Genomic DNA, 21,369 nt, shown 5'->3' with positions numbered 1-21,369 from the left:
TTCAAGATTCAAATAACTTTATTAATCCCAGAGGAAAATTGCTTATGCTCGGTTACAGGTGCTCACAGTTGTTAACTAAGAAAAGGTAATAAAGAATAATAATAATAATAATAATCTTTAAAAAAAGTTCCTAACACAGTAAGTACCATTAGAATATGACTCAAGGCCACTTGTAAGTATTGCACAGTAGTCTAGTATATTGTATTATTATATGTAATCTTGTATTACATATTTTATTGGAAAGTAGGCAGTAATCAATATTATTAATATGGTAAGTGATAATGTCCTGTTGTGTAACAGTTAGTGAAAAATCCACATGTGTGTATGAGTTACAGAGAAGAGTTGTAAACTTTTATGGCCGTTGGAAGAAAGGATCTCCTGTGGCGCTCTGTGGAACACTTGATAGTAATCAGGCTCTGGCTGAAACTGCTCCTCTGTTCAGCGAAGACACTGTGTAGCGGGTGAGAAGGATTGATCAAAATGGATTGTACTTCGGATAGAATCCTCCTCTTTGCTACTACATCCACAGAGTCAAGCTCCATGGCTAGCACAGATCCGGCCTTTTTAATTGTTAAGGATTAAGGATCCCTTTTTACTGTAGGTTAAGGTCTGGGCTCTGACTTGGTGGATTTTGTTTTTCTGAAGCCAATCTGTTGTGGACTTGCTCCGAAGTTTTAGGTAATTGTCCTGTTTTGATGTACAGACATTTTTTTTATCCTGAAAAAGAAATTTTGATACGCTTGGATATTCATCTTCCCTTCAATGACCGCAAGCTGACCAGGCCCTGATGCAGCAAAGCAGACCCTAATCATATTGTTTCCTCTACCATTCTTTACCGATGGTGTCATATTTTGTGTTGTGGGTTCTTTATTAAACACACAAGATTTGCTTAAAGATAATCTCTTTATTAATTATACTTCAGTGCTAACTCCAACAGTCATGTTGTCATGCTACTTCTAGCTCTACCGGTATATTTACACATATACTGCGCCTGCTTTAACAGCTATGGCAGCTCTTCAAGGACACAACACCTTTTGGCTTTTGGTGAAATGATGTTTTTATGATGATATGCAGGGCGGGTTCTTTTCAAATAGTTCAATCTTAGTTTAATCATTCTACAATACATTTTGCCAATACCACAGTAGAAGGGTCTTTTACAAACTTTGGGCGAGCAGCAATGTTCTTTTTAGTAAGCAGCTGCTTCCTTTGTGGTGGCCTGCTGTGGACACATTAAATGTTAAATGTTTTATGCACTGTAGACTTATGGACACATGTTAGCAAGTTTCAATGATGCCTTAAAAAAACTTTGGGCTTTGTGTTATTGTGCTTTTTGGGTCACTTTTACTGGGCAACCACTTTTTAGTAGAGTAGCCACAGTACCAAAGTGTCTCAACTAGACTGGTAGACTGGCGAATTTCTTTAGTCTTTGAAATCACTTTGTAACCCTTTCCAGCTTTATTTAAATAAAAATATTGATGATAGATTATTTGAAAGCTTTTTATGTTGAGTATGGCTCACATTAGCCTGTTTTCTTTGTGCAGAGCAAACTCAAAAAGTTTAGGTGATTTCTATCAGTCAAAGTAACTCTAGTCCACACCTTTCAAACTCATTCTCTAAACAAGATTCCAGGTATGCTTATACCTGACTTTAATTAGCTTTTTTGAGGTCATTATCTTAAGGATTTACTTTTTTTTCACTAGCATGATAAAGTTTTTATGGTTGTTCTCAGTAAATACTATAATTATGAATAATGGAAGATGAGAATTTTTTTGTGTTATTATTTGTTATTATTTTGGGCACTTTATGTTTGTCAACATTCTTGACTTAGATGTAGATCAGATCATATTTTTAAAACTAATTAATGCAGAAAACCATGACATTTCAAAAGGTTTACATGCTTTTTCTTGCCACTAAGATTTTGAGCAAATATTCTGCATGTTTTCTCTTTTTACCAAACTATTTGTGTAATTTAACCTCCTTTTGCATACGTTTATATTATCAGGTGTGTGTTTGTGCGAATCTTAGTACTAAGCCGGCACAGACGAGAGAGAAGATCGAGCGAAATCAGATAATACAGAGCAGAGATGCTGAAATTAATTTTTATTTTCTTTATGGTAGAAAGTTGTGATTTGGCTGAAAGTAGAATAATGGAATATATTTATCATTCTGACAGAGCCACCTGGAATAATGCACAAACGTACTGCAAAAAATACTACATCGATTTGGCTTCCTTTAAAACACAATTGGAACAGCAACAACTTGTAAACATTTTTGGCAATAATTATGGTCCAGCTTGGATTGGGTTGTACAGAAAATGGGAAAACTCAAATTGGCAGTGGTCTAATGGACAGGAAGTTTTATTTTGGTCATGGTCTTCTGGCTATCCAAAATCTTTTACTTTGTTATACGGGGAAGTTGACTGCGTTTTATTAAACTATGTACAAGGCAAATGGAAAAATGAAAACTGTTGGAAATCTTTTCCCTTTTTGTGTTATAGACATTTGATTTTGGTGAAAGAGAATAAGACATGGGAAGAGGCACTTTCATTCTGCACCACAAACTACACTGGCTTGGCTTCTCTCCCTGATGCTACACAAGTTCTTCAGGCAAAAACAGAGATTGCGCTGACCCAAACAGTCAATGTGTGGACCGGCCTGCGCTTCATGGATGGAAACTGGTTTTGGCTGAGTGGAGAGTCAACGGTGAACCAGGATTACTTGCCATCATGTCCAGCTCAGCCTTATCACTGTGGAGCTTTGAAGACTCCAACAAGCATCTGGGAGAACCGAGACTGCAACGAGAAGCTGAATTTTCTCTGCTATGAAAAGTGAGCAATAAATGTCTAAGACAAGTCAAAACAAGTTTGGAAATCCCAATGCTAATGATGTTATTGTGTTGTTTTCGTCTCAAAATTGTACTTTACATACATCACATCTAAGTGGGGTTTGTTATGAAAAGCATTTTGTAAAGTTATTTTTGTAAAGTTGTTTGAGTAATTGCAATCATGAACCACTAATATGAAATGTTTTATATTATTGCTACTGTACTGTAGGTATTAAACAAACTGACCATATGACGTTTCTTGAATTTAACATGTTTAAATTCTTAAATCCTCAAAAACATTTGAATCTATATTGATAAGACAATTGAGTCTTAGAATAACTTTAAACAAAAATAGTTATATGAATAGACATTTTGTATGAGTACAAAAATAGTCAAATATCAAACTTAATTTTGTTGAATTATGTTTTTAAAATAAATCTGTTGTCTGGATATTTGTTTGTTTCACAGTTGAAAGGATCTCTGGCTACAACTGTGGAATACATGTAGTGTAAGTACCAGTTTATTTCTTGAGCAAACATTTAAGTGTATACAATGATGTATCACTGTGTTTTTTCTCTGAACAGATCACTTCCCACAAGAAGAAATCTTTGAATAAGTTCTTGCTTCCTTAATCATAAATAATGATGGGCGGGGGGGCAATGTTGAAATATATATATATTCTGTGTGCACTGTGACACATGGACATTATCATATTAATACCTAAAAGGAAAAAATAGGGAATAACGCCCAAATGTGCTAATCAATTTCAAATAATATACAGTACAGTACTGTGCAAAAGTCTGTAATATCTAGAATGTAAATATCCGCTGTAGAGCAGGCATGGCTTTAAACAAAGACTACAAAAAGCTGTCAACAAATGGTATGACGACATTTTCCTTAAAATCACCGTCAAGTTTAAATTGAATGTAAAGGAACTCAAAATCTGAGAAATTTGTACTAAATCAGGTGGACATTTTTGTTTGCTTTGTATTCTGAAAACAACTGTAAACAATTTGATTGATAAATAAAGCCCAGTAAGTGTCAGAAATGTATTTACTAGATATGCTCCTTTAGTTTCTTTAGTCATTAAAAAAATCTCTTTTAAAACAGTCTATATTTACTGAAAGAACATTTAAAAGTTTAAGTAGTACTGGGAAAACATATGTTATTTATTCACTATAAATAAAGCCCTGACAGATGCATGACATTACTTGCTATTATTTCATTATTTGCTGATCATTTTGATTCATACACATTTTTCACATTTTATCCAAATTTTCATAGTTTTTTTTAGATTGTGTTAAGCTGCTTTGCGACAGTGACAATTGTTAAAAGTGCTATACTGTACAAATAAAATTTTATTGAATTTAATAATATTGCTTTCATTACTTGTAGGCGTGTTGGAGCTTTTAATGTATATCAAGCAAGTATTTATAACAGATAAATACATTTCAAAATGTCTTATTCATTGATAACATTAAATATGTCTAAAATTTATTGTTTCTATTAAGGTTTTTTATTTACAAATTGTTAATATTTGTTCTTCTTACTCTGATGTTTAGTAGGATATGTGATAGCACAAAAAACAAGTGTGTAAAGATGAGATGCAAATCTGAGATACAAATACAAGACTTGCGTCTGATATTCAAAAGATCTACATCTCACATAGAAGCAATCAGCATTGTCAGCATAGCTAGCAAATAGTTGACAAGACATGAGCACATTATTTGGTTAATCGTTCTAATATTTTTCACAATTTGAGCATTTTCAGTTTTGAATTTGCTTGTGTCAACAGTGGAAAAAACAATGATGGAAAAATATGGTGTTTCAGTATTTAGGTCCAGTGAAACCTCGGATTGTAAGTCATTTTGACTTAGAAAACGAACAATCTTAATTTATGAGTACCGAGAATCATGTATCAAGCATGCGCTTCTTGTCGAGCGTCATGTGATCACAACTGAGCCAACGTTTTTTTTCTCTCTTGCACTGCGGAATTGTGAGTAAACGTCTCCCCAGCTGGGTCTTAGTCTCTTACTGGTATAATCAACATCCGTGCACACTATAGATGAGAGAGAGATTGTGTATGAACCGGCACGGTGTCAAATTACGCGCCCGCACACATAACGACAGGCTGAATCTTACTTTAGCTTTATACACACACACACACACACACACACACACACACACACACACACACACACACACACACACACACACACACACACACACACACACAGCACCTGCACGCATAAATGGAAACATTTATCTGTCAGGATTTTTTTTTACTTTTTTTAAAGGTAAAATGCAGGTTAATTCGTTTTATTTTTACTTTATATTTTGCATTAATTATTTTTATGTATTTATTTTTTTGGGCTGTGTAAAAACAAATAATTTGAGTTTCCATTATTTCTTATGGGAAAATGTGCTTTGGGTTACGAGTGTTTTGGAATATGAGCCCGCTTCCGGAACAAATTATGCTTGTAATCCAAGGTTCCACTGTAGTAAGTTTACCTCCTTTTTTGAGCACATAGGCAAGATGGGTGCATCTCTTTATTCACGTCTCTTCTTACCCTGATGTATGCGCCCATTTATGATGCGCTGGTCGTCTGGTAATCCGCGGACCCCGTGGGTCGGGTTGGGGCAGATAAAGAAATTGTCACTTTATTTGCGGGGCGGGTTGGGACGGGTCATTAAAAACAAAATTAAATAAAAAATTCATGTATGTTGTGTGCAATAATCTATAGCCTATATTAAATATTTGACTCATCAGACCACATGCACTCAATGTTCCACAGTCCATTTTTATGCTTCCTAACAAATTAAAGCCTTTTACTAGCAATTAAAACTAATGAGTCTTTTTGTTAAGGTTACACAGATGTTTAGTCCCCACTCTTTATATTATTTGTGTGGAAATGCTGTTACTTCAGTATTAAATATAGTCTTAAGTTTTACTGTTTTTTGTTGTTGTTTTTTTAACTTATTTTATAAGTAATTGTTTTCTGTTGCACATTTGATCACATTTCATAACACATACTACATTCTAGGAAGTTCTCCAGTGTAAACGTTTCGGTTTTACCATTCAAATCTGACTTGCAAAAAGCTGCAGCACAGTTCACGCCTTTTCATGCTCCAGTCTCCTGCATGTTTGAACTCATGCAAAGGATGAGCATAAGCAAAACAAACACAAATGTCTGCAAAACTACACTTATAGAAAAGTGTGCTTCTAAATATTTAAATGACTCACGTGGCATGAGTTAAATCAATAAAAAAATTAAACACTGAGACAAACTTCTTATTTGTATTCATCAAGGGATAAAGGGATGCAGATCACAATTACAGTACATACTGTACACATTCACAATCACACAACCAGTAGCACTCTACAGCAATTTCGGAAATGCCAATCAGCCTACAGCATATGTTTATGCACACAGAACAGATGTGAGATCTGAACCCCCTAACCCAAGAGGTGCAATAAACCATATACGGTATACTGTATGTTACTCTATGTAAAAAAAAAAAAGCCAAAACTTTCCTGAGGAACGCCAGAACATAGGAGTCCATAAAATTTTCTAAATTAGTTGTAAAATTAATTTTATACACAAATACTTCTTTTAACTCTACTCAACAAGAAGTAGGAAGCTAGCCAGTTTGAATTCAGGAATTTTGACATGCATATATTTTTAAATACAGTCCCATCCTTTCTTCATAGAACATTGTAGTGTGTAGATTCATATACAGGTATTACAGGAAAAGCAATATATATATATTTATATACATATACAGTCTTATGCAAAAGTTTAGGCATCCCTTAATAAATAACAGATTATGGTGATTTTTTTCAATTGAAAAGATGTTAACACAGTCTCTCTTGTAAATGGAAAAAAGCACAATATTTTCAGCAAACATTGAAGCATAATTACTTCTTAAGCCATAAATTGAACAAAAATAAAAAATAAAAACATTATTATGGCACTGTGCAAAGGTTTGGGCACCCTAAGATTTTCAGAGTCTCAGAATCTAAGGTTTTAGACCTTAGTCAGCTCGTTAGATCTGATGCATGGCAACAGCTGTGATTAGTAGATGCCAATTTCATAGCTTTACAAATACTTCGGCTCTTCAAATCTTGCACACACATTAGCGGACACTCAACAACTTTGGGTTTTTCTAACCAGCTATGTAAGACTCTGAAAATGAAAGTTATTGATGCCCAAAATGCAGAAGAAGGCTGCAAGAAGATAGCAAAGAATTGTCAGCTTGCAGTTTCCACAGTGAGAAATGTGATTAAGAGATGGCAGTTCCGTAGGTTAAGATGAGATCTGGAAGACCAAGAAAACTCTCAAAATGGACTGATCGTATGCTGGTCAGAAAGACAAACTAAAACCCCCCATTTGACTGCAAAAAACCTGCAGGAAGATTTAGCAGACTCAGGAGTGGTGGTGCATCGTTCTACTGTGCAGCGATGCTTGCACAGAGAAGACCTTCATGGAAGAGTCAGCAGAAGAAAACCTTACCTGCGTCCCCATCATGAAATCCAAAGAGTGGAGGACAGAGGAGCCTCTCATAGAAGAAGTTACAGGTCTGTGAGAGCCAGAAATCTTGCTTGTTTGTAGGTGACCAAATACTTATTTTCAACCATTGCAAATACATTTTGTAAAAAATCCTACCATGTGATCTTCTGGATATTTTTTTCTTATTTTGTCTCTCATAGTTGAGGTTTACCTATGATAAAACTTACAGGCCCCCCCTTATCTTTTTAAATTGGAGAATTTGCACAATTGGTGGCTGAGGAAAATACTTTTTTGCTCCACTGTATAACTATACTAAAATGATCAACACATTTACCTTGGCCAATACACACCCAACATGCGTATTAAAATGGTCAAGTCAAATGCCTCTTTACATTGATGATAAAACATAAAAATAGGGATATACTGTAATTAGTAATACCTGCTGGATTTTACCTACCTGTTAAGTTTAATCCTTTAAAACCATTGGGTGCTGGCAGTCCAATTTGCATTTCCCCAAGTTGGCATCTCAGACACACAAAATCTCCAAATTCCCACTTCTCATGCTTTGTTTTTCCTGCTTACCCACCTCTTCTTAATCAATAAATATAAAACGTTATCCTCTCCTGTGTAAGGAATGGTAGTCCTCAATATGATATACATTTTACTGATCTGTCTTATCTAAGATCTACAGTATTTATTAATATTGATAAGTTGAGGTTAGTTATGTGTAATAGTTTACAATTATTTTCCATATTGATGCCCAAAAAGTTACTTTGCACGTTTAAAGTTACTTTGCATGTTAAACTTTGATGACTTTTTTCCATTAAATTAAGGAATGTTTGCTAAAATATATACCCTCCACCAACAAAGTGAATGATGCATCACACTTATTTTTGTCCAAGACTGACATACAGTTTCAATTCTGTATCAATTATTTATGGATAAGTAAAGCCAAGCATAGATGTTTTGTTTAGTCAAACCTCCAACATGCCCCTTTTATGCTGTTTCAAAAAAAAAAAAAAAAAAACATTAAAAAGCATCGCCCATCCTTTAACACATATTCCAATCAGTGGTGGGCATATACTGTATATCATTATGGTGAATGTGTATATTTTTCGGTTTCATTATGTACAACCTTGTAATCATTATATAAATACAGTGTTATAAAAAAAATCAAACAAAATTTATGAATACATTAAACTTTGGTTTTAATTTCAATATTTTTTCAGACACTTTACACTTGAATCTATGATCTAAAAGAAATTATGATTAATACAATTAATGCTAAACGCTAACACAAAAAATAAATATAAACTTAAACAAATAAAATCAAAACTTACCATAAAACCTGCCCAAACAGTTAATTTAATGTGCCCCTTAAGTCTGTCTGTCTAAATCTAACCGAATCAATCTTTTTGACACATTTGTGTACAATCATTGTATTTAGATCATGAAAAGTGCACTATTTGAATTCATGTGAGCAGTTACAATCACAAATGCATGAAATTAGCATTCTTTTATTTTTTTATATTTCAAACTGAATATTCTTTACACATCTTAAACTATACTTTATTCACTATTTACTTTATGTTGGTAAATGTAGATATGATGACATTATGTTATAACAAGGCCTCTGCAATAACTGCAATAATTCTATGAAACCTTATTTTCTTAATTCTGTAAAAAAAAAAAGAAAAGAAAAAGTCCACAAGTCTTTTACTTTTATGAATTCCCATTCACCACTTTTCTTGCAGCTGCTGTGCATTCTAATCTTTACATCTTAAAGTCATGCCCATGCCCATGGCTACTGGTCAAAAACAGTACATATTTTACCATAAAGAAACAAGAACATAATTTTACCCAAATATAAACACATTCTTACAAACTGGCTATTAACCTAGTTACATGCTCAGGTTCTACTTTTATTTGCATGAGGATGTAGATCATTCCTCCCTCATTCTCTCTACTTCATGACTTGACAACTCTTGCATATTAGGGAAAAGTTTCTACCCTCCACCAACAAAATAAAAAGGCACTACACTAATTTTTATCCAAGTCTGACATTATGTTTCAATTCTATATTAATAATTTATAAATAAGAAAAGCTAAACATATGATACATCATATTCTGGAAACCCACAGTAAATGTTTTGTGTCTTGCGCGTAATATTCCGTCAGGAGATTTCTTCTTGTGGAAAGTCATCTGTTCAGAGAAAGAACATTGTAGCAACGTTTTATGCATCTTAATTAATGTATAAAAATATGCAAACATTACTTTAATAGATTTATTTTATGGCAATTATCCAACTCTTTAAATCCTCATTTTTAAATGTTTGGAATAATATGTTGGCTGTTTTTTTAGAAAGCCTTGGTATTTATTAACTTAAAAAAATATATTATTATGTGTAAATTAAGTTATTTATAGACTCATTTTTTTTGCATGTATAAAGAGTTGAGTAAACCCATTCATTTTCACAAAAGTGAAATATAAGTATGACAACTTAATACTGTAATACATCTTCTAATGTTTGTGATTCTAACTAATGCTAAAGTTAAAAAAGAGGACACCCTGGCTATTGTTCACAAACCCCACTAAGATATTATGCATGTTCTGAGACAACAACACGATATCATTAGGATAAACATTTATAAAACGCATTTTTGTTGTCAAAATTTATTACTCACTTCTTGTAGCAGAGGAAATTCAGCATGTTGTTGCAGGATTGGCTATTTAGGTTGAGTTGTTTGTCAATAGCTCCACAGCGAGAAGATGAATCCGGATTTAATTGCAGGGAATTCAGGGCAACCAATGACTGTCCACTCAGCCATAACCATGTTCCATTCACGAAATGCAGCCCGGTCCAGACACTACTTGTTTGAGTCTGCATGATCTCAGCACTTGCCTGATGTACTTGGGTATCATCAGGCAGAGAGGCCAAGCCAGTGTAGTAAGTTTTGCAAAACTGAAGAGCGTCCTGCCATGTCTTATTTTCAGTTACCAAAATCAAATTCCTATAACAATAGAATGGTAAACCTGACCAATAATATGTGTTTAGCCATTGTCCTTGAAACAAATAAGCAAAGTTATATGATAATGAGATTTCATTTGTTATGTTAAAACAAACAGATCCAGGAAAGCCAGGATACCATGCTGAAAATGAAACTGTATTTCCATCAGACCACTGCCAGTCTGAGTTGCTTCTCTGTCTGTATAATCCAATCCAAACTGGATCATCGTGTATGCCAAAAATTCCTGCAACTTTCTGATGTTCCTCTTGGGTACTGAAGGTAGCCAGATCACTGTAGTTTTGTCTGCAGTACCACCGAGCGTGTCCCCAGTTTAATTTGAAGGGAAAGTAAATATATTCCTTTATCAAACCTTCACCCAAGCCACAAATTCCTACCAAAAAGAGAAGACAAAATAACTTCTTCATCTCTGCTCAAAAGGATCTGAGTTCTGTTGATCTTCCCTCTCGTTTGTGGCAAATCAGCACTCAGACTCACACAGCTTCAAAACACAGACCTCACAATATAAACATATGCAAAATGAAAGTAAACTATACAAACTGGGAATGAGAGAAGATACAGTATGTTGTCTATTCACAGCAGGAAGATCTAAATTAAACTATTAAACATGTTTATGTTTTCTTATTCCTATATTAACTATTGTTAAGTATAAGGGTAAAGACCTTTAAACGTCCAAGTCAAATTGTATATTTATTATTATTATTATTTTTTTTTTTCTAGCGTAAACTATGCACTTGTAATATCAGTGAATAAAAACAAAAGGAGCATTTTCTGCACTCACTTACTCATGGAAGTGTTATCTTTTAGTAAAATCCACACCAGGGTGGTGTGATATGTGATGCATAATTTTGCATACTGCGCAGAAGCAGCAGCAAACATGTGTGTCACTGGTTACAGTCTCACTGAACACCTTATGCACTTATGCACATCAGAGCCCAAACTTTCCTGACCTTTAAACTTCAGAAAATGTAAATCTGTGAAATGCTTAAGGATTTGTGAACAGTGACGTTAAACACAATGACGAGCTCTTTATCTCTTAAAACTTTTCAGTGTTGTCAGGGGCTGAGTCTCTTACCTGACATTACATTAAAATGTTTTTATATAATATAGAAAATGCTAAAGACTGGTATGCAAAAATTCCTGGATGCAAGGGAAAGCCATACTTTTTGTTAACAAACAAACCTAAAAACAAACAAACAACTTTGCTGAATATTTTTTTCTTATCAGTGTTCAGGATAGTTAGATTCCTTTTTTTAAACAAAGACGAAATCAATCTTCTCATGGAAAAGTTTCAGATAAATTATTGGCAAGACTATATGCATACTTTTTAAATAGAATTTTATAAATAAACTCTACAGCTTATTATTGTGATCTACAGTCACAGATAGTAGTTACATCAAGAGAAAGGTTACACACTCTAGGAATTTGCCTGATGTACATTATGGAATATTTTTTCCACACTTTTTCCACACTTTTTCCACATTTTGCTATGCTACAGGCTTATTTCAAAGGCTTGGTTTGCACTCTGACATGCACTGTTAACTGTGTGACCTTATATTAGATCCCTTACGCTAAACCAACCGTCTGCTAGCTGCATAGAGTCGTCACTCAGGGTTCACTCTATTGAGACTGTGTCTGTTCCCCGAGCTAAAAACAAATTTAGAAAGACTCAGAAAGTCTGTTTTAGTAATTTAATTAGCATAAAGACCACAAACTTGGATCAGACTGAATGCGCAGCCGGCACCTCTGATCTGAAGCTAGGACTGTTAAATATTAGATCTCTCGCATCTAAAGCAGTTATAGTTAATGAAATTATCACAGATCAGGAGTTTGATATACTCTGTTTAACAGAAACCTGGATTAAACAGGACGAGTATGTAGCTCTAAATGAAGCTAGTCCTCCTGGATACAGCTACATACACCAGCCTCGGTTAACTGGTAGAGGAGGAGGCGTCGCAGTTATTCACAATGATAATTTGACTATTGTACAAAAACACGGACACAAATTTAATTCATTTGAAATTCTTTATAGTAACATAAGTGTATTTAACTATATTAAGTCAGCTCAGTCGATCCCGCTAATTGTCATTTACAGACCTCCAGGGCCGTACTCGGAATTTCTTAGTGAATTTGCAGATTTCCTCTCAAACCTAGTCATTTCTGTAGACAAAGTGTTAATTGCTGGAGATTTTAATATTCATTTTGAAAACCCAGAAGACCCTCTGAGAACTGCATTTATGTCTATACTGGACTCGGTAGGAGTAAATCAGTGTGTAGTAGGACCCACTCATAAAGCAGGTCACACTTTAGATTTAATAATATTATTTGGATTAAGTATAAGAAATTTATTCACAATACCACTATCTGAAGTTATCTCAGATCACTATCTTGTCTCATTGCAAGTGTGTCACAATAATAATGTACACACAGCGCCGCGCTACCGTATGAAACGTACATTCACATCAACTACCAAACAGAGTTTTATCAGTAATCTCCCAGAGTTCCCAACTTCGATTATATCACCGTCTGACCCCACAGAACTCGATCAGGCGACTGAATATTTAGAGTCGACATTTCGCTATACCCTAGATAATGTAGCTCCAGCCAAAAGAAAAATTATTAGAGATAAAAAACTTGCTCCCTGGTATAACGATCACACGCGCACTTTAAAACAGACCGCTCGGAAATTAGAACGTAAATGGCGTCAAACTAAATTACTAGTATTTCAAATAGCATGGAAGGAGAGCATCCTGAACTATAGAAAAGCTCTTAGTGTAGCTAGATCAACATATCTCTCCACTCTTATAGAAGAAAATAAAAATAATCCTAGATTCTTATTTAATGCTGTAGCCAAATTAACCAGAAATAAGACCACTGCAGAAATCTCCACAACAACATCATGCAATAGTGAGGACTTCATGAACTTTTTTAATAATAAAATTGTAAATATTAGGCATAAAATTGAGATTTTGAAACCGAACAATGTAATTGATCCAGATGTTAATCTAGCCATGTCAGACCAGAACCTAGAATACTTTACTCCCCTTGAAGAGAATGAACTAATTTCACTCATCTCTTCTTCAAATTCATCAACCTGTATATTAGATCCTGTACCGACACATTTTCTTAAACAGATAGTACCAGCAATAATAGAACCCCTGTTGAGAATAATTAATTCTTCACTCAGCATTGGATATGTTCCAAAATCTTTTAAATTAGCAGTTATCAAACCAATAATTAAGAAACCTGACCTCGACCCCTGTCAGCTGTCCAGTTACAGACCAATATCAAACCTCCCCTTTATCTCTAAGATCCTGGAAAAGATAGTAGCGGAGCAGCTATGCTCATATATACATAGGAATGGCATACATGAACTGTATCAGTCAGGATTTAGGCCTCATCACAGTACAGAGACAGCGCTCGTTAAAGTAGTAAATGACATTCTATTGGCCTCTGATCAGGGTTGTGTAACTATGCTTGTATTACTTGACCTCAGTGCAGCTTTTGACACTGTTGATCACGCTATTCTTCTTCACAGATTAGAAAATGTAGTGGGAATTAAGGGTACAGCCCTCTCCTGGCTCAGATCCTATCTGACCCATCGTTATCAGTATGTAGACTTAAATGGTGATTATTCTGCATGTTCTCTAGTGGAGTTTGGCGTTCCGCAGGGTTCAGTTTTAGGTCCACTGCTTTTTTCCCTTTACATGCTTCCTCTGGGCAACATAATCCGTAAGCATGGTATTAGTTTTCATTGTTATGCTGATGATACACAGTTATATGTCTCAGCAAAACCTGATGAGAAAAAACAGCTTACTAAAATTGAGCAATGTGTGCAGGACATAAGAAATTGGATGCTAACTAACTTCCTTCTGCTAAATCCGGATAAGACAGAAGTTCTAGTCATAGGACCGCATACAGCTAGGAGTAAAATTTTAGATCATACCGTAACTTTAGATGGCCTTTCTGTTCCATCAAATGCAACAGTGAAAGACCTTGGTGTGATTATTGATTCCAACCTTTCATTTGAAGCACATGTAGATAATATTACCAGGATAGCATTCTTTCACCTCAGAAATATTGCCAGAATAAGAAATTTATTGTCGCTAAACGACGCAGAAAAACTAGTTCATGCTTTTATCACCTCTAGGTTGGACTATTGTAATGCCTTACTGTCTGGTTGTTCAGCTAGATGCATAAATAAGCTTCAGCTAGTCCAGAATGCAGCAGCGAGAGTCCTCACCAGAACCAGAAGATATGAGCACATCACCCCTATCTTATCTTCACTCCATTGGCTCCCTGTGAAATTTCGCATTGATTTTAAAATACTACTCTTGACATATAAAGCATTAAATGGTCTCGCGCCGCAGTACCTGAGCGAACTGCTAGTGTCTTACGATCCGCCACGCCTACTTCGATCAAAGGATGCAGGCTGCTTGTCAGTACCGCGTATTATGAAAAATACAGCTGGGGGCAGAGCTTTTTCTTATAAAGCCCCAAAGTTATGGAATAGTCTTCCAAATAGTGTTCGGGACTCAGACACAGTCTCAGTGTTTAAGTCCAGGCTAAAAACCTATTTATTTAGCCGAGCATTTTTATAAATAGATTTGCCATAGGTAAAGGAGCAGATCTGGGGGACTCATGGACGTAGAGTATTATGGTGAACTGGTATGTTTGGATGCTGTCTTCCTCACTCTCATTGATCACTCAGGTTTGCTGACGGTGAGGGGATTGTTTGCTTTACATGTCAGGAAGCCCTCATGTTTGTGTTTCCTTCTGGCTCCTCCCTTTTAGTTATGCTGTCATAGTTAGTCCTGCCGGAGTCTCTGCTTGCACGCTACAGTTAATATACATTCACATTATACATTGTGTGACTGTGACCATACCTAACTGCCATCTCTCCTCTTCTTCTCTTTCCCCCCCTCTTTCTTTTTCCTCTCTCCTCCTGTCCCCCCCTTTCACTCTTTCTCTCTCTCTCTGTCGAGCTACACATGTCGTTCCTGAGCTGCCAGTGATCCAGACTCCCTCTGCCCTCCGGACCTGTCTGACCCATCCTGGTGCCCCGCTTCTGGCTGAAGATCTCGTCACATGGATGCCCCGTGTGTCTCTCTGGGATGCGTCTGGTGTCTGGGAATGATTCTCTCTACCTAGAAAATGGTTCTGGCCTTTGACTGGTGTTGGCAACTGTTTCTCTGGGGACTTGACAGTTCGATAGTTCATGACTGGAACTTCTTACAAGTCTACCTGGGTCTTCAATAACTACCTGGACTCCATATTAACATCAATTAACATCAGCTATTATAGCTGAACTGCCTCCCACCCTACACACTGTATAAATGCAGATCATTTACTGCTTTTTGTTTCACCCAAATGAGGATGGGTTCCCTGTTGAGTCTGGTTCCTCTCAAGGTTTCTTCCTCTTACCATCTCAGGGAGTTTTTCCTTGCCACTGTCGCCCTCGGCTTGCTCACCAGGGACAAACTGACCATTTTGATTCATACAAATTCACATTTCATACAAACCTAAATAATTCTTTTGACTATGTAAAGCTGCTTTGCGGCAATGAAAATTGCTAAAAGCGCTATACAAATAAAATTGAATTGAATTGAATTGAATATAGACGGGTGAGTTTCTTTTGAAATATTGTCAACTGAATTTACCACAGGGGGACTGCAATCGAGTTGTAGAAACATCTCAAGCATGATCAGTGGAAACAAGATGCACCTGAACTCAATTTTGAGTGTCATGACAAAAGCTGTAAATACTTATGTACATGTGATTTAATTAATTTTTAAATAAGGCTGTAACATAGCAAAATGTGGTAAGCTACTGTATAAATACTTTCCACGGATGCACGGCAAAGGGCCAAGGCTTCAAGGGGAAAGGGGGGTTTCGCATTATTAGAACAGGCAGGTGGGTCAAGCTGGCTCTCTTATCAGGTGTGGTCAGGGGCGAGTGTGAAAAATCGCCACCTATGTATGACTATAAAGCGCTCTAAATAATGTCAGCCTTTACTTTGAAATAACAGACCTATTTTGATCAAATCTATGTAGGTAATTTATTTTATATACAATGCTGGTATTTTTTTCCCCCCTTTGATATCAACTGGAAGAAATGCCTCTGCTCTTTACTTTGATTGCTGGTGTGTCCATTTCAGTGTCAAGTACTTTATCTTTCTGCTGCTTAAGAAACTTCTATGCCTCTTAAAAGTCCTCCTCACTACTCCTCCACAACAGTTTTCACCTTATGAGCTATCTTAGGGTTTACATTATTCATGAATAACTTCAATCTTTACATTTAGGGGAATTTTTGTAAAAACAGCCACAATTCTAGTATTGGTAGGAGGAAGTCTTTTTAACAAGACTTTTTAATGAATGTGACCCCAGCTATTACTATGGCTTAAAAGCTAAATAAAAAAAAAATTACAACAGCATGTCATGAATGGGGTATTACTGGCTGATGTTGCCGTGGGCAGAAAGAGTAGGCATAGGCGCAGGTAGCTAAACCCGCTAGTGGCTAAGCTCACATGTGGCTGGACAAACGAATAACTAAACATACAAGTAGATAAACACACAAGTAGCTAAACATACAAGAGCTAAACATGCAAGTGGTTACACTAACACTAAAGACACAAAGAGTACTTACAACACCTAGAGACAAACACAAGACTTCACGAGACCGAATCAGCTCCACACACACTGAAACACAAGGGACTTACATACGAATACCAACTAGAGCCTTGGGACATGCTCAACGGTTACATGTCACAACAAACTAAAATACAATATAAAACAAAACAAAATACAGACTAAACAGCTATTTATACTGTAGGTGATCTAATGAGCTGCCTTGGTTCAGCGCCCTTATCACCTGACCGAGGTGCCTTCTGGGAAACTGAGTCTGCAAACAAAAACTATAAAAAACCTAAACAGTGCCCTTTAGTGGCGAACCCTTACACAGCAACTTTAAATGCAAATTCTTACCAGGAACATCAGGTGGAGCTGTAATATTATTAACTTTAGAAGTTAATTAGAATGAAATTAGAAGTTCACATCTAAACTTTGCTTAAAATACCTCAGAGACTAGAAAAACAAATTCTGGAAGGGGCAAGAAACAAAATGGAAGGTAGAATATTTAACATTTAAATTTCAAGACTGACAATACAAAACTACTTATAAATTACAAAATTATAATAATTATACAGAATTTATAATGCATTTTAATACATTTAATATTCTCATAGTAATGTATTTATCTCATACCTTTAAAGTTTAACAAATCTATATTCTTTTTACCTTTTTAGCTTAATGCAACATAGTTTAATATATCTTAATCAAATACAAACATTTTAATATATTTGCATTATTTTCAACATTAAAAAGACAAAAAGCACTTTTCCTGTGTATTCATTTTCAGGGGATCAGTCTGGAAGGTTTTCCCATTATTAAATTAAATTAAATTAAATTAAATTAAATTAAATTAAATTAAATTAAATTAAATTAAATTAAATTAAATTAATTTTAATTAAATTAAATTAAATTAGTTTAGATCAACTTTATTGGCCTTGTTAAATGTACACAAGCAAATGAAATGCAGTTAGCATCTAACTAAAAGTCTGTAAGTGGCCTATTTACAATAAATTGCAATGTGGTAAATGAGAGTGTGGGTCTATAAGTACAGGGTGAGAGTGATGTGCAGTGGGTAATAACCGTAGGGTTATAAAAAACAAATAAACAAACAAACAAACAAACACAAAAAATATATAACTGTGCAAACATTGTGCATTAAAAAAGACACGTCCAATTGTCCAAGTTTCAGCACACTAGTCAACTGTTTGGATACATTTTCTACATTCTAGAACTTTTTTTTTATATGTAACACATAGGTAGGTGACATCATCATAACGCATTAGGTTGTTAACATCATCAAAAACAATGAGATCAGTTAGTTGTTATTTTGAAGGATCAATATTTTACTTTTATCATATCCATGTTGACCTAATTACTTTGGGGAGCTCATCACAACAAACATCTGACAGAATCCAAATCATGACAGTGGGGTCAAGATTTAAATCCTAAAGTTCTCCTTTTATTGAGAGAGATAGATTTATTGTGATAGAGGACTCATTATGACTGTAATAGTACAGGGTTGTTATTGTTTAGTGTTCTAATCTGTTGTGTCCTCATCTAATGTTGTTTTGTACATGTTGAGATATAGATTTTATTTTGCATAATGGTAGTATGTGCCTATACTTCATGGTGTGTGGTAGAAATTCGCTGTGGGGCATGTATTGTAAACACTACGGTATTGTAGTTTTGGATTATCCTCAAGCATATGAATGTTTATAATATAGGTCCTAAATGTTTTGTTAATGAAATCAATCATTAAAATAACTTGTATAATAGAAACCAACTCATTCTTTATACATGAAGGGCGAAGTTGCAGAAAACCCAAAAGTTACACTTTAAAGAAAGATCAAAAATACATTTCTGTAAAAATACAGTACTCTTTAAAATATGTTGTACATATTCTGCCTTTATTCCTGTTGTTTCTATCTGTTGTTTCTATCTCCTTTCAGAATATTTTTCCTAATCATTGTGATTTAGGAAAAATAGGTTAGGAGTTCACTTAGTTGTGAACTCCTAACCTGGTACTGTGGGTAAATAACTACTCAAGTAAAATGAGAAGTACTCTATTTGCATTTTTACTAGAAAAAAGCACGAACGTACTTGAGGTTCTGAGGTATTGAGATTGTATTTGCTCACTGTAGTCTCTTTCTCTCATGCACACACAGACTTATATAACTAACAAAACGTACACACAATCAAATAATAGAATAATGTATTACATTTTTTTATAATAATATTTAAATAATTTGTGATAAAGTCAAGTCAGAGATCAATTTTGTAAATGTAAATATAGATTATTGTAATAATGCACAACTTTGTGTTCAAACTCACTAATTGTGTATAAAGTTACAGAATAATCAAGTGAAATCCTGAACATGTTCTGCATTTTTATTTTTAATAGTGTAAGTCTTTTAGATAAAAGCATGGTATTTAGATTACTAGAAATGAATTCATATGTGTAATTACATGCACAAATACATGAATTTATCATAAAATCTCATATTTATTACATTTAATCTATCCCTTATTTATAAACTGGTAGTCATATTTACAGGAAGGCAATGCAAAGGAAAAGAACAAAATTATTATAGGGCTACTACTATTAAAACTTCTGTGCTTCATTATGTGTGACTAAATAAAAGGCTTTTTACACAAAAGGTGAAAAAATCTAATCCACCATCCTTTTTTTTTTTTCAAGAATTCCTGCTTAAAATAGCTCTACTTTAAGCCTACATTAAAATCTTTTCCGATTTTTCCAACATAACAATGACGTTTGTGCATGGCTAAAGTAAAAAAAAAAAGAACATATATAACCATGAATTAGATTGAATTTACTACATTTTAACCACATTTGTACAGTAGCTAAGAAGTGCAAAGGAAAAATTAAGAATCCACAAAGTAAATAAAAAATCATAGAAGAAGTATTATTTTTTAATCCACAAATTTTAAGGTTTGTGGATTCCTACCGCTGATGGACGAGAGATCTGTTACTCAAACTATACAGGAAGTACTGCAGCCTAATGGACATTTAAATGACGAGAGGCTGCAGTTCTTTTATGTCTTGATGTCATACATGTATTTGTATGCATACATGCTGCGAAACTACATCCAATATGGTGATTTAATTACAATTTAAGAAAGTGTAAACTCCTGTAATAATGAGGTAACTTCTTGCTTTTATATCAATAATTTTTTAGCCATGCTAAGAATGTAGGTCATTCTTCCCCAAATTTCCACTTCCACTAGATCTATCGATCTATCTACATTGTACAAATAACTTGATAATAAAAGCAAAAATATTAATATGTTGGATCACCAATTAGTGTCCTACTCAGAAAAAATGTACCATCCACCAATAAAAGAAACAAAATAAAGCACTACCAATATTTTGGTGTTAACATCTGACATTTCTTAAACATTAAAATAAATTGTATTGTGTCATGCATGTAATCGAGATTTCCTCCTATGGAAAGCCATCTATTCATCAAGGGTACGCAGTGTTGTATAACTGAATCCATCTAGAGTGTGTGGTTCATGACGAAGGAAACTGACAGTTGTAATGCAGAGGTATAGCTGAAGATCCATTTAACTGTAAAAAACAAAAATAAGCAAAAACGACACATAAATGTTTCTATAATATTAATTGAATTTATATAATCTAACTTAAAATACTCAACCTATTATTATATGCTTACAATAAAAAATAGCTATTTTTATCAGTCCTGAAATTTGTATTTACATAACCATTATTACATTTTAAATAATCCTAAGATTATTTTTTTTTTGTCTTGATGTAAAGCTAAATAATTACAAAAAAAAAACAAAACAGTCAAATGGTCTACTACTATGATAACTCAATAATATATTATATGATTTGATAACACTTAATAAAAAAGGACACCCTGGCTAAAAACAACAGAATTATGTCATTAAGATACACATTTAAAAAATCCTGATTTGTTTTGGACATTTTTTACTCACTTTTTGTAGCAGATGAAATTAAGCTTCTCATTGCAGTCTTGGTTCTCCACGCTATTTGTTATGGTGTTAACAGCTCCACAGTGATAAGGTCGAGCTGGACATGATGGCAGTAAGTCCATGTTTTCTGTTGATTCTCCATCTAGCCAAAACCATATTCCGTCCATAAAGTGCAGGCCGGTCCATACACTGTCTGTCTGGGTCTGTGAGAGCTCCATTTTTGCCTGAAGTACTCGGGTATCATCCGGCAGAGAGGCCAAGCTAGTGTAATAAGTAGTACAGAACTGAAGAGCATCTTCCCATGTCTTAAGCTCATTTACCAAAATCAAATGTCTATAACAGTAGAAAGGAAAAGCGGACAAATAGTATGTGTTTTGCCATTGGCCTTGATATAAATAAGC

Source organism: Clarias gariepinus, chromosome 7, assembly GCF_024256425.1.
Source record: "Clarias gariepinus isolate MV-2021 ecotype Netherlands chromosome 7, CGAR_prim_01v2, whole genome shotgun sequence".
Classification (NCBI taxonomy): domain Eukaryota; kingdom Metazoa; phylum Chordata; class Actinopteri; order Siluriformes; family Clariidae; genus Clarias; species Clarias gariepinus.
Note: the sequence above shows the minus strand (reverse complement) of the source record.